General features: G+C 42.1%; 1 protein-coding gene across 2 annotated transcripts in view; it reads right to left on the reverse strand.

The window, feature by feature from the left end:
• The window catches only part of cyfip1 (cytoplasmic FMR1 interacting protein 1), a 206,499-nt gene that overhangs the window by 84,852 nt on the left and 107,139 nt on the right, over nt 1–14,508 (reverse strand). The window lies entirely within an intron of this gene.

The raw sequence follows: 14,508 nt of genomic DNA on the forward strand, positions 1-14,508 counted from the left end.
GCATCAAAATCCTGGAACATCCACCCAAGATGCACTGTGGGTGTTCCTTCATGACATGGACTGCAGGAGCCAAGAAGCAGCACACCACCACATTTTCGAGGGCAACGAAACTTGGTCTCACCAGCGATACTAACATCCCAAGAAAAAAAAATAATTTATCTCCTTAGAATAATTGAAAAAAAAATCTTGTTGGCAAACAAGTGCAAGTCACAGCCTTTCCTGAATATACTCCTTTTCTCATTTCCCCTCTCTCGAGAACATGCTCTAACTTTGTATATTCAAATCGTCTTCTGGGTTGAGTCAGGATACAGCAATGCTTAATTGATCACACATCCTTGCTGCTCCACATGCCACAACTCTCACCTTATTTCAAAAATCACCTGGAGTACATGTAGGCACTCACTGACACACACTATTGTCATTGGAGCCATTTGAGACACAGTAATTAGATGCCAAAGAAAATGACAATCAACAATATGTAAAGCACATACCAACTACTACAATGCTTCATGTCTACATTCTTGAATCCTCTCATCTCTTTCAATGAGTTTGAAACTTGACCAATGACTGCTTCAAACTGAAAGCATGGTTTCTTCATGAGATTTCTTTGCCTTAACTTTGAAACATGATAAAGTAAAATGTATGCCTATCTCACCCCAAGTCTAATACTATCAAATCTTGCTTAGTTAGATTTGTTTATTCAAAGCAGTTTACATCTGCAAATTCCATTTGTCTGTGGTCTGTTACTGCAGGAGTTAACCTGAAGTGGAATATATTTGATTAATTACAAAGAACAGTTTTCATCTTCTATTGTGAAGGCTCAGACAAAGTGGCAGGCTCAAATCCCATGCTCTCTGCTGACCTTTGTGCGTCACAACTAAAAGCTGAACATGAATAATGGTTTCATGTTACTAAAAGAACCACTGATATTTCAAACTTTAAGTGCTATATTTATCCTGTTAAACAGATTTATACTTGCTTCAAAATAAATTTATATTAGATGAACTAGATGGATTGTCAACTTTGTCCTTTTAAAACAATTCAGAGTACAGGAGGAGTGTACAAGGGCAACGTATTTCAATGCCTATTACCAGAGTATAACAGTTTACTATACGGTCTAGATACAGTTCATACATCATCTATGTAAGCCAACTTTTAGAGGGTGCAAGTGGAGGGTTTTGACTGACTGAACTATAACTATACTGCTACGAGAATTATAAAATGAGTATTGCTAAAAAAATACATTTTTGTCTTGCACTCATCAGGGCAATTGCAAGAATGCCAATGTCAGGAGGAGCAACAACTTTATACTGTACGAGAAGAGAAAGCTGATTGATTGGCAAGTGGACTCTGACTAATAGAGACATTGCCATGGAGACTGCACCAATTAATGGCGACTGACAATTAACTGCCAAACTTTGTGAAATTTAAAGCAGACAACTTGACTCTAATTGGTCAAGGCATGCCCTGAGGAATGAACAAGAGAATGGCTGTATTTATTTATTTTTAGATGAAACATGCGCAATGCGTGTCCATGTTCTTTCTGTCTGCAATGAACAGGGCCCCGGAAGTTATACAAGATATATAACAAAATGTCCCAATTCGCTTCACAAGAACATCAAACAAAACAGAACCAAGCAACATTAGGACACATTAGATAAGAAGACCAAAAGCTTGATTAATGAGATAGGGTTTATGCAATGTCTCAAAGGAGGAAAGCAAAGTAGAAAGATAGAGATGTGAAGGGAATTTCAAAGCTTAGGACCAAACAACTAAAGGCAGAGCCACCAACGTGCAGCAATTAAGATGGAGATGCCCAAGTGACCAGAATTAGATGAGAGCAAATATCTGAGAGCCATGGGGTCGAAGGAGATTACAAAGGAAAGATGAGACCAGAGAAGAATTTGAAAACAAGGAGGAGAACTTGTGGATCAATCACTGGGAACAAATGTCGGTCAGTGAGCATAGAGGTGGTAGATGAATTTGGTGCAATTTAAGACAAGGGCAGCAGGGTATAATGTGGAAGGGCAGCCAAGGAAGTGATGGAATTGTCAAATCTGGAGGTAATATGGATTACAGCAGATTAGATGACAAAGACAAAGTTGAACAATGTTACAGAAATAGAAATAGGCAGGCTAATGGATCAGAAAAACCCATTGGTTTCGCATCACATTTGCTCAGAAGGTATATTCACAGTTAGACTCTAACCATTGTCTTTATTGTTTCATCAGTACTTTTCTGGTCATTCATTCACTATATTGATAAACCGACCACAGATGAGTCTTTTCAGTGAATCCAAGTTCATTCATCCCATGGCCTCAGTGAGAATACAGCACTTGGCTCTCACATTGTCAGTCTGTAACACTGTGGACAGGGAAGGGAAGGACAATGCGAACACATACATATTAAAGTTACCTTCCTTCACCAGACATACTCACCAAGACACACTTTCCTCCACAGATAATTCCCTTGCTTCACAAATGGTTATATCCTCCAGTTATTGCTAAACAGATTCAATAGTGGACTGACTAGGACACTACTCTATCCCAGGTGAAGACGTGCTTTATGCAGAATTGGCACACTGTTATAAGAGAATATAAATTGAGACCATATGCAAAGCGGAAAGATGAGTTGAGTGTGCAGGATGGTTGTATCCATTGGGACTACAGAGTGGGCTACCCAACATCTAGTCATTCACAAGTCTTGGATGAAGTTCACGAGAGTCACCCAGATGCCTCCCGAATGAGAAGTTTAGCCAGGTTGTATGTTTAGTGGCCTAATGTGGAACAGGACTTGGAGAACAAGGTGAAATCCTATTCTGTGTGCCAGCTCAACCAAAAGATGGTGCCATCAGCTCCACTACATGTGTGGCTGTGTATTCGTGGCTTCATGTGCACTTTGCAGGGCCTTTTATGGGTTATACATTTCTGGTCATCATGGTTGCACATTCTAGGTGATTACAAGTACACATCATGAGCAATATCACAGCTCTCATTATGATAGAGAAGCTACGCCAGTTTTTACAACTCATGGTTTACCAAATTCTCTTGTTCCTGACAATGGTACATTTGCAAGTGATTCATCCCAAGGGCTGATGCAAAGGAATGGAATACGTCAAATGCATACTGCTCCTTTTCGTCCAGCTTCAAATGGTTTAGCAAAGTGAGCTGTTCAGACACAAAGGAGGATCAAGGAGAATGGCAGGTAATATTTTGGGAACCAAACTCTCATTGTTCTTGATCCAGTATTGTCTCACGCCACAAACTGCAACAGGGCTCTCACCAGCTGAACTACTGATGTGTTGGAAGCCAAAGTTTCACCCACATCTGTTACATCCTGTTGTCAAAGCAAGAGTGGGAAGGAGACCGGAAAGGCAGAAGGAAAGACAAAGAACAAAGAACAAAATCAGCCCGGGAAACAGGCCCTTCGGTCCAACGAGCCCGCACCGCCATCTCAACACCACCAGTCCACCTCTCTACCCACGACCCCTGTCTAATGTTTTATGGATGACATGGCTATCATGCTAAGGAGAGACATATCCATTCGAATGATTGTGTCTCTGTAAGGGATTTTGGCAGTAACCAACATTGGTTGCCTGAAGGTATTCTCAACCAAAGTGGTTCAGTCTCTTTGGCAGTGAAATTGACCAATGGAAGATAAGTTTACAGACACCAGGATCACATTTGTCTACGCCATGTCACGGAAACAGTAAACATTCCAGGAGCACCCAGAGGGAGATGTCCTGAGACAAGATCTGTGCTGAGAGGTTTGAAATATAAAACAGCCATTGAGTGAAACCAGAACTTCTTTTTTCCCCCTCCAGAAAGCAGGTTATTTCAGAATTTGCTTGGATTTCCACGGTAGAGTGGAATTGTTCGAAAAGTCATGCGATATACTTTTACTGAAACGACAGCAGTTTTGCCTTGGGTAATATTACTGGATTAGTGTAGTTAATATATAATGGAGTTGTTTGTTCTGACAAAGTGGGTTTTTTTGGATGATGCTTTATAAAGACTGTTTTAACTTTAATTTTCCATGCTTAAGTATTTTGTTTCCTCATGAAAATAGATCTTTTCATTTTTAAAATCCTAATAGTGTTCTATGCTTCAGGGATTAATAGTTATTTGCTCGTTTTCAAATACAAAAAAGTTATGATCAGTTACACAAGTTTCCTTCTGGGATTTGGCTTGCTCAGCTCTTGCTCTGCTGTGGTCGAAACAGTGCTGCTATGAGTCTAATGTTATATCTAGGCCACGGTGGGAATTTTGATTTACTGTCACATGTATTAGCATACAGTGAAAACTATTGCTTCTTGCGTGCTATTTAGACAAAGCATATTGGAGATAAAGAAGGAAAAGGGAGGGTGCAGAATGTAATAGAACGGCCCTCTATTGGCCCTCTAACCTAAACTATTCCAATGTTATCCATATGCCTACCCACTGACCATCTGAACGCCCTTAAAGTTGGCGAGTCCACAACTGCTGCAGGCAGGGCATTCCACAACCTTACTACCCTCTGAGTAAAGAATGTTATAGACATAGCTGGGGTGTAGAGAAAGATCAACTTAATACAAGGTAGATCCATTCAAAAGTTTGATGGCAGCAGGGAAGAAGCTGTTCTCAACTCAGTTGGTATGTTACGTCATACTTCTGTATCTTTTTCCCAATGGATGATGATGAAAGGGAGTACATCCATGGTGCGGGGGTCCTTGATTATGCTGGCTGCTTTTCCAAGGCAGCAGTAAGGGTAGACAGAGTTAATGGACGGGAGGCTGGAAGGACAATAGGTATCCGAAGATGAGTGGAAAAGCGAATTGCGTGGAGGGCGCAGAAAGATCTGGATAGGCTGTGAGTGGGCGAGGACCTGGCAGATGGAGTATAACGTTAGCAAATGTGAGGTTATCCACTTGGGTAGAAATAATAGTAGGAGGGACTATTTTTTAAAGGGTGAAAAGCTTCAGCATGCTACTGTGCAGAGGGACCTGGGGGTCCTTGTGCACGAATCGCAAAAACTGAGTTTGCAGATGCAGCAGGTGATCAAGAAGGCAAATGGAATGTTGGCTTTTATAGCGAGGGGGATAGAATATAAAAGTAGGGAGGTCTTGCTGCAATGGTACAGGGCACTGGTGAGGCCACAACTGGAGTGCTGTGTGCAGTTTTGGTCCCCGTATTTGCAAAAGGATATATTGGCTTTGGAGGGAGTACAGAGAAGGTTCACCAGGCTGACACCGGAGATGAGGGAGTTAGCTTATGAGGAGAGATTGAATAGACTGGGCCTGTACTCGTTAGAGTTTAGAAGGCTGAGGGGGGGGATCTTATAGAGACTTACAGGATAATGAAGGGGCTAGATAGGGTGGGGGTGGAGAGATTCTTTCTACTTAGAAAGGAAAATAGAACTAGAGGGCACAGCCTCAAAATAAGGGGGGAGGGGTGGGGGCAGTTTAGAACAGAGTCAAGGAGGAACTTCTTCAAAGGGTGGTGAATCTCTGGAACTCTCTGCCCATTGATGTGGTGAAGGTTACCTTGTTGAATATATTTAAGTCAAGAGTAGATAGATTTCTGACAGACAAGGGAAGTAAGGGTTATGGGGAGAAAGAGGGAAAGTGGAACTGATCCACTTCATAAGAACATAAGAAACAGGAGCAGGAGTAGGCCATCTAGCCCTTCGAGCCTGCCCCGCCATTCAATAAGATCATGGCTGATCTGTCGTGGCTCAGTTCCACATTGCCGCCCTCTCCCCATAACCCTTAATCCCCTCTCTTATCAAAAACCCATCAACCCACGTCTTAAAAATATTTAGTGAGGCAGCCTCCACCACCTCAACGGGCAGAGAATTCCAGAGATTCGCCACCCTTTGAGTGAAGAAGTTCCTCCTCAACTCCATTCTAAACCGCCCCCCCCCCTTTATCTTGAGGCTGTGCCCCCTAGTCCTACTGTCCTTTCTGAGCGGGAAGAGTCTCTCCACCTCTATCCTATCCATCCCATTCATCATCTTATACGTCTTCAGATCAGCCATGATCTTACTGAATGGCAGGGCAGGCTCAAAGGGCTAGATGGCCTACTCCTGCTCCTGTTTCTTATGTTCTTATCCTCTAATGTGAAATAAATACAGCAATCTAGCAGTTTCTGGATTGTTTCAGTTACACATTTAATTAACAGTTTTAAATTTCCAATAACTGTGGTGAGGTTTGAACTCACATCTCTGGGTTATTAATCCAGGGCTCTTTCCAATAATATAACCACTTTGCACATTTTTATAACACAAACTAAACATCCAATTGCTGCTCACATTTCAATTATAAAGCCCAATCATCAACACTATTGACCACTAACCAAAGGGAAATGACAGTGACACTGTCAGTAAGGATTAGACATGAAATATAAGGAAACGTTACTCGCTGTCAAAAGCTGTAATTCAAACTTTGGATGTCAGTGAAAGCTAAAAGTTCATGGAGAACAGAGGAGTTACCCCATTTCCTGTTCAATATTCATCCCTCAATCAACATCACAAAAATAGATTAACTGGCTATTATCCCATTTCTGTTTATGGTAGTTTTCTCTGTTCAACTTGGCTGCTGCATTTCTTATGCTACAATGACCTTATTTCAAAAGTACTTCATTGGCTATAAAGCATTTATGAAAAAGTGTGGCGATCGTGACAAGTGTTACATAAACGCAAGTCTATCTTTCTTTCCTCTGTCCTTCTTCAAAATTGAGGAGTACCATGGCTGTGAAAAGTGATATGTAAATGCAAGTATTTCTTTCCTCCCATTGCTTCCCTTTAAAATTGTGCCATGGGAATCTTCACATTCACGCTAAAGGATAGATGAATCTTCAGTTTAACATTTTATCTGAAAAACGGTACTCCAACAGCGCAGCACTCAATACCATACCTGATTGATGATTTTTGTTCTGGAGTGGACATAAACCTGGAGACCATCAGACATGGTTAACTTGATCTCTTTCTCGTCAACATTTCCTTCTATTCCACATGCCCTCATTTATTTATCCAGCATCTCCTTAAATGCATCAATTCTATTCACAAAGGCTCGCATGTGGCAGCAAATTCTACATTTTAAACCATTTTCTGGGTAAAGATATTTCTTCCTGAATTCCTTACTGGATCGGTGACTATCCTATATTTATGACCTTTACTTTTCGACTCTCCTACAAATGTTAACTTCTCGTGGCTACCTTGTCAAATCCTTTCATCATTTTGAATACTTCTACCAGTCATCTTTCAGCTATTTCTCTTCCAGAGAAGACCATCAGGTCTGCTCAACCTTTGATAGTTTTGGCATCATTCTTGTGAATCATTTTTGCACTCTTTGCAGTCCTCCTGCACCCTTTCTCAATAGAGACCAGAACTGCATACAGTACTCAAATGTAATTGAGCATAATCTCTCTGAATTCTATTCCTTAAAAAAATGAATCTCAGTGTTTTAAACTGCATGTGACTTTTAATGTCTTTATATCAGGACCTCTGGACCCATTAAAACATATGCATTAAGATTCTTGTGTCTGGATTTAACCTGGACATGAATTGCGTGCGGGAATTGGAAAGTGGGATTGCTGTGACATTAGGAAAAGTGAAAGAACGTGTTTCCCAAATGGTTTACAGAATTCATCAAAAGAGTTGCTTAATACATTTTTTTGTGGGGGTATCACTCATAGGCAAACCACTTTACAAGATGCAGGGCTTCTGGACAAGGCAGCGGTATCACAAGGCCAAAGTCTTTAGAAGAAGGTAGTACGTTGGGAGAGTGAGAGAGATCATGTGGATGGCATCACTGAAGGTGCTTGTTTGGATTATGGATGGTTGAGGTGGTGAGGTGTTCAGCTGATCTTGAGCAGTGGGGCATAGTCTCTGGGCAATGGTGAGTGGAGCACTGGATGGTGATTGCGGAGAGCAGACAGGTCATGGGTGTGCCTAATGGCCAACTTGCTGGACCTGGAGAAAGGAGTCTCACTCCTCTTGGTGCGCATGCAAAGCAATAAAAGCACTAGCCTCAAGAGCTCACTGAAGGCAAGCAGCCTCATTATAATATTTAGAAGACTAATAATCTGCACTATGATGAGTCGCGCACCCTCCTGCCGTCTCCATTCAAACTGAAAGTTGGTGTTTTCATTTCCTGTATTTTAACTTGGGGAGTTGTTGATACAGTGGTAATTTACTGGAGCAGGAGCCCAGAGAGATGGGTTAATGTTCTGGGGACATGCATTCAACTCTTACCACAGCAGCTGGCAGATTTTAAACTAAATTAAAACATGGAATATAAAATAGTCTCAGTAATGGTAACCATAACAACTATCAACAATTGTCACGAAAACTCATCTGGTTCCTTTTAGGGAAGGAATCTGTTGTCACTACCTGGTCTGATCGAAATGGAACGACAGACCCACAGCAATGTGGTTGACTCTTAACTTCTCCTGAAATGGTCTAGCAAGTCACTCAATTCAAAGGTGATCAGGGATGGGCAGCAAATGCTGGTCTGGCCAGCAAAGCCCATATCCCATAAAACATTTCTAAAAAAACTCACAACCCCACACTTCTCAATTTTGAAGCATTTTTAAAGAATGAATCAATTGTAGCTGCCCCAACTGGACACTTCTGCAGCCCTGGGACTCTCAATTTCACAACATTGGAGCTCCAGCTTCAAGTCAAACTTGGATCCTCAACAGGAACACAGGTGTAGAAGGAGGATGTTCTTGGAATGCTGCCGGGATAGTTTCCTCGAACAGTGTGTGTTGGAGCCGACGAGGGAGCGAGCTATCTTGGATCTGGTGCTATGTAATGAGGCGGGTAGAATTAGGGACCTTGTGGTGAAGGATCCTCTTGGGGAGAGTGATCATTGTATGGTGGAGTTTCTGGTGCAGATGGAGGAGGAGAAAGTGGGTTCCCGGGCACGCGTCCTTTGTTTGAATAGAGGGGAGTACGGTAGGATGAGAGAAGAATTGGCGAATGTGGACTGGGGGAGCGCGATGGAGGGAGGGTCTGTTGAGGAGCAGTGGAGGATCTTTAAGGAGATCTTTCTTGGTGCTCAGCGGAAATTTATTCCGATGGTCAAAAAGGATAGTAGGAGGAGAGGTAATAAGCCGTGGATAACGAAGGAGGTGAAGGAAAGTGTTAAATTAAAAGCGGAGGAATTTAGAGTAGCTAAAGAGTAGTGGGCGAGAAGAGGATTGGGAGAGGTTTAAATGTCAACAAAGATTGACAAAGAAGTTGATAAAGAAGGGTAGGAGAAACTATGAAGCTGGGCTAGCTTCATAGTTATTGAATAACTTTTTTGAATAACTTTTTTGTTTCTGTCTTCACGGAGGAGGACGTGAATAATTTGCCGGGTGTTAGCGATGGAAAGGTGGTAGGACTGGAGGGTCTTAATGACATTACTGTTACTAGAGAGGCGGTGCTCGACAGACTGGAGGGGCTGATTGTGGACAAGTCCCCAGGACCGGATGGAATGCATCCGAGGGTTCTGAAAGAAATGGCGGAGGTGATAGTGGATGCCTTGGTTATTTTCCAGACGTCGCTGGATTCCGGGGAAGTGCCGGATGATTGGAAAACGGCTAATGTTACGCCGTTGTTTAAGAAGGGTGCCAGGCAAAAGGCGGGGAATTATAGGCTGGTTAGTTTAACGTCTGTGGTAGGTAAAATGTTAGAATCTGTCATTAAGGAGGAAATTGCGAGGCATCTTGAAGCGAATTGCTTGATAGAGCAGACGCAGCACGGTTTCGTTAAGGGGAAGTCGTGTCTGACAAACTTACTGGAGTTCTATGAGGATGTGTCTAGGGCGGTGGATAGAGGAGAGCCGGTGGATGTGGTCTTTCTAGATTTTCAGAAGGCGTTTGACAAAGTACCTCACAAGAGGTTATTGCAGAAGGTCGAGGGACATGGAGTTGGGGGTAGGGTGTTAGCGTGGATAGAGGATTGGTTGTCAAATAGGAGGCAGAGAGTGGGGGTCAACGGGTGCTATTCGGATTAGCGGATGGTGACTAGTGGAGTGCCCCAGGGGTCGGTGCTGGGGCCTCAGCTTTTTACCATTTATATAGATGATCTGGAGGAGGGAACCGAGTGTAGGGTGTCAAAATTTGCTGATGACACCAAGATTGGGGGAACAGCAAATTGTGCAGAGGGTGTGGAGTCTGCAGAAGGATCTAGATAGGCTGGGCGAATGGGCCAGGAAATGGCAAATGGAATTTAATGTTGGCAAGTGCGAGGTGGTCCACTTTGGTAGGAAGAATGGTAGGAAGGACTATTACTTACGTGGAGAAAAACTGCAGCAGGCGACGGTGCAGAGGGACCTCGGGGTCCTTGTGCATGAGTCGCAAAAACCCAGCTTGCAGGTGCAGCAGGTGGTCAGGAAGGCAAATGGGATGCTGGCCTTCATAGCGAGGGGGATTGAATATAAAATTAGGGAGGTTTTGCTGCGGCTGTATAGGGCATTGGTGAGGCCGCAGCTGGAGTACTGTGTGCAGTTTTGGGCGCTGTACTTACGCAAGGATATTTTGGCCTTGGAGGGAGTGCAGAGGAGGTTTACTAGGCTGATGCCGGAGTTGAGCTATGAGGAGAGGCTGAATAAATTAGGCTTGTACTCGTTAGAGTTTAGAAGAATTAGGGGAGATCTCATTGAGACGTATAAGATGATGAATGGGATGGATAGGATAGAGGTGGAGAGACTCTTCCCGCTCAGAAAGGATAGCAGGACTAGGGGGCACAGCCTCAAGATAAAGGGGGGGCAGTTTAGAACAGAGTTGAGGAGGAACTTCTTCACTCAAAGGGTGGTGAATCTCTGGAATTCTCTGCCCGTTGAAGTGGTGGAGGCTGCCTCGCTAAATATTTTTTAAGACGCGGGTTGATGGGTTTTTGATAAGAGAGGGGATTAAGGGTTATGGGGAGAGGGCGGGAATGTGGAACTGAGCCACGACAGATCAGCCATGATCTTATTGAATGGCGGGGCAGGCTCGAAGGGCTAGATGGCCTACTCCTGCTCCTATTTCTTATGAAAGGCTGGGATGCAGTGTTAAACTTGCACTGAACCTTGGCTTGGCCATGACTGAAGTATTGTGAACAACTGTGGTCTCCAAATTACAAAAAAAGGATAAAGAGGCATTGGAGAAAATGCAAAAAAAACTGGAAAGTTGCCACAACTGAGAGCTTGCACACATCAGGAAAGATTTCAGAGGCTGGGCTACTTTTACTGGATAAGAATGACAAGAGGGATGACCTGATTGAGCTCTCTAAGATTATGAAAAGATTTGACAGTGTAGACATAGACAGCTTCAACTTGTCGGCACTCTCAGAAATCAGGATCAGAGGTACAAGATAAGTATGAATAAATTCAGCAGTGAATTGAAATCTTCTTTAATCAGAGTGTGACTGGAATGTGGAACATGCTATTGCAAAGAGTAATGGAAGCAAATAGTATAGATGCAGTTCAGGGGAAACTAGATAAATACGAGAGGAAAAGAGTAGTACACATTGGAGTTCGATGAAGGAGGATATGCACAGCCTCATGCTAAGCATAAATATCAGCAAAAAACTTTGGGATAAATGACTTAGTTCTGTGCTGTAAATACTATCCAGATCATCTCTTCCACTAGTTTGTATTACCACATTCAGTTTTCTATTGTAAGACTTTACAAACAATTCTCAGCAAATAAAAGTTGTGTGTGCTTCATTGTAAATCAACATTGTTACCGCTGACTTGACTATTCAAACGTTTTCCTGGTCAGCCTCTCACCTTCTACCCAACACAACTAAATCTGAACTCATCCAAAGTTTATGAGGAGGTTTGATAGGGTGGACATAGTAGATGATGTTTCTACTCGAGTGTGGGCGTGGGAAGCATCAGGAAAAACATCTTAGAATGGTTAGAATGTGGAACCTGCTATCACAAGGAGCAAATAGCATTCAACAGGTGCATTTATTTTTAGCTTCACTTGAATGCATGAGAGAAAATGGAATTGAAGGATACGTTGTTGGTGTTAAATAAATAAGGATGGGAAGAGGCTAATCCGAGCATAAACATATACAAGCTCAGGAACTGCCTTCCTGAATCTTCTTCACCACACACTTCTTAAAATCTACCTCTTCGATCTTTTGGTCATCTATCCTAACGTAGATTATTACCAAATTTAGTTTCACTATGCTTTTGTGAAGTGACATGGGACATTGTACGACAATAAAGGCACAACATGCAAGTTGCTGCTGTGTTGATTTAATTTCAAAATAGCCAATATCCTCAACAGGTCAGATTTTCATCACATGCTCAAACAGCAAAATCAGAATAGAAAGCTCTATACTCAATAATGACATGTGGCATGCTGAACAAACCACAATGAATAACCTGAATTAAGTCTCATTAGCTATGTGCTGCGAGTTCAAATTGGATCTGTGTCAGGAACTCAGTGTTCAAAAAAGTTGGGCAAAAGTCCAACACATCAGCTCTTAAAGGGTTTATACAAATATACATTAAAATAAGCTCTTGTTAAAACAAGAAAAGGTCAGATAAAACAGTAATGAGAACAGGCGTTCGGTCTCCCAAACCTGTTCCACCGGAGAATTTGGTCCTGCAGTGATTAAGGTTTTGTGCAAGCAATTATGTTTGTGTCAACTTTAATTAACTCACCCAGTCTTCACATAAATTACTAATCCATAAAAAACAAGACAATTCCTCTGTTAGAATCTTTAGCGGAAGTAATTCCAGAATTCCTTCCTGCAAGGATTTTGACAGCTATGCATTCATAAACAGTAATGTGCACAAAAAGAGTTCGCAAAATATTTGAAGGAACTCAACAGAATAATCATTCCAAAGAAGAGTCATATTGTATGTGAAACATCACCTTTTTTCCAGCACTTTGTTTTTATTTCAGATGTCCAGCATCCACAGTATTTTGCTTTTACAACAGAATAGCAATTGATGCACACCACAAATATTGATTATATTACAGATATGGCCCCAGACAAAAGATTCATTGTATTCATCAGAAAATAGTTCACAGCTGTTTATGTTGTGCACTACCATTGGTCAGCTGTAAGGACCTAACATAATGTAGTGCAACCATCAAAAATATTGATGATGTGGAGATGCCAGCATTGGATTGGAGTGGGCACAGTAAATAGTCTCACAACACCAGGTTAAAGTCCAACAGGTTTACTTGGAATCACAAGCTTTCGGAACACTACTCCTTCATCAGGAGAGTGTACCAAAAATACTATCCCTAAGAAGCTCTGCATCTGTACACTTCAGCACACACCCAAAACACAATCAGTCGAAGAATAAATAATCAGGTTTCCAATCCAGTCATTTCCTGGTGACTTAAACAGCAATGGGTAAGAGGGGAAGGAAAATATGTTGGGGTGGGTATCAGAAGTCATAAGTTGACAAACAGTTCATTTATACTGGTTAAAGGGGCTTAAACGGAGGTTTTGAAGTACAGTGCCCATCGTCCTCGCCTTAAAAAAAATAGTAGGATAAAACTAAACATGTCTCGGCCTCTTCACAATACAAACAACTTACCTGGATGCAAGTACACAAAGAACAAGGATACCCTGGGAGTCTTGTTGAAAAACACACCACCACCGACACTCAGGAACCCCTTGCCCAAAACCACATGAAATGGAGGAAAAGCACCTAGAATTTCATCACCAAGAGCAAGTTGAAGCCAAGCTTCAAAAGTGAAAGGGTGCATGGCTGCCCCACCCAAACACGCTTCAAACCACCACCTGCCCCACCCTTGACAGACATTGTAGGTCACATATTGAACTCATCAGTCACCTGAGAATTAATTTTGGGTATGGAAGCAATTCATCCTCGACTCTGAGGGACAGCCTAAGACAGCGACAAAAAGATGAAGGTGTTCCTACTTTTATAAACGCCCCAAGTGGCTGAGTAAGAAATACCTTTAATGGTCACAAAAGCGGTAGAATTATTTTAAGATGCAAGAACTAGTAGCTAAGAGTGCCACTGCCATCAAGAATAATTTCATAATAAAATTATGCTAACATGACAGCATGGCTATTAACTGAACTGAAAGAAACCATCAAGCAGATGGTTGGTATTCTCAAGTTTCTCAAATTTTAAATTATTCCTTTCCCCTGTAACACAAGATAATGTCAGTACAGAATAAATGGATGCCAATTTTGTGCATAATGGATGGAATTTTGACAGACCCATCTGCCTGTTTGCAGTAACAAAATCTACACTATGGGAAGAATTTACAAATTTTCAGCATTAGAAGTAGCTTGGAAAATCCACTGTGATTGACAACTGTTCATGTTTCTGTTTGGGGAAAGACACAATGTACAAATTCCTAATCACACAAACATAACTCCAAACTGCATTTGAAGACATACATATTTCTTACTTCTGTTCAGCCCCTTGTTCCCTCGAGTTTGCCACATCCTTCTCCCTCCCACCCCTCTTCTTTCCCTTCCTCCTAGCCAATTCCCTCTATGACCCCTCACTCCCTCCCACTTCAGTGAAGGGTGCGAGCAAGAAGCAGAGAG

This window comes from Carcharhinus amblyrhynchos, chromosome 10, assembly GCF_965287045.1.
Source record: "Carcharhinus amblyrhynchos chromosome 10, sCarAmb.v2.hapA, whole genome shotgun sequence".
In the NCBI taxonomy this organism is placed as follows: domain Eukaryota; kingdom Metazoa; phylum Chordata; class Chondrichthyes; order Carcharhiniformes; family Carcharhinidae; genus Carcharhinus; species Carcharhinus amblyrhynchos.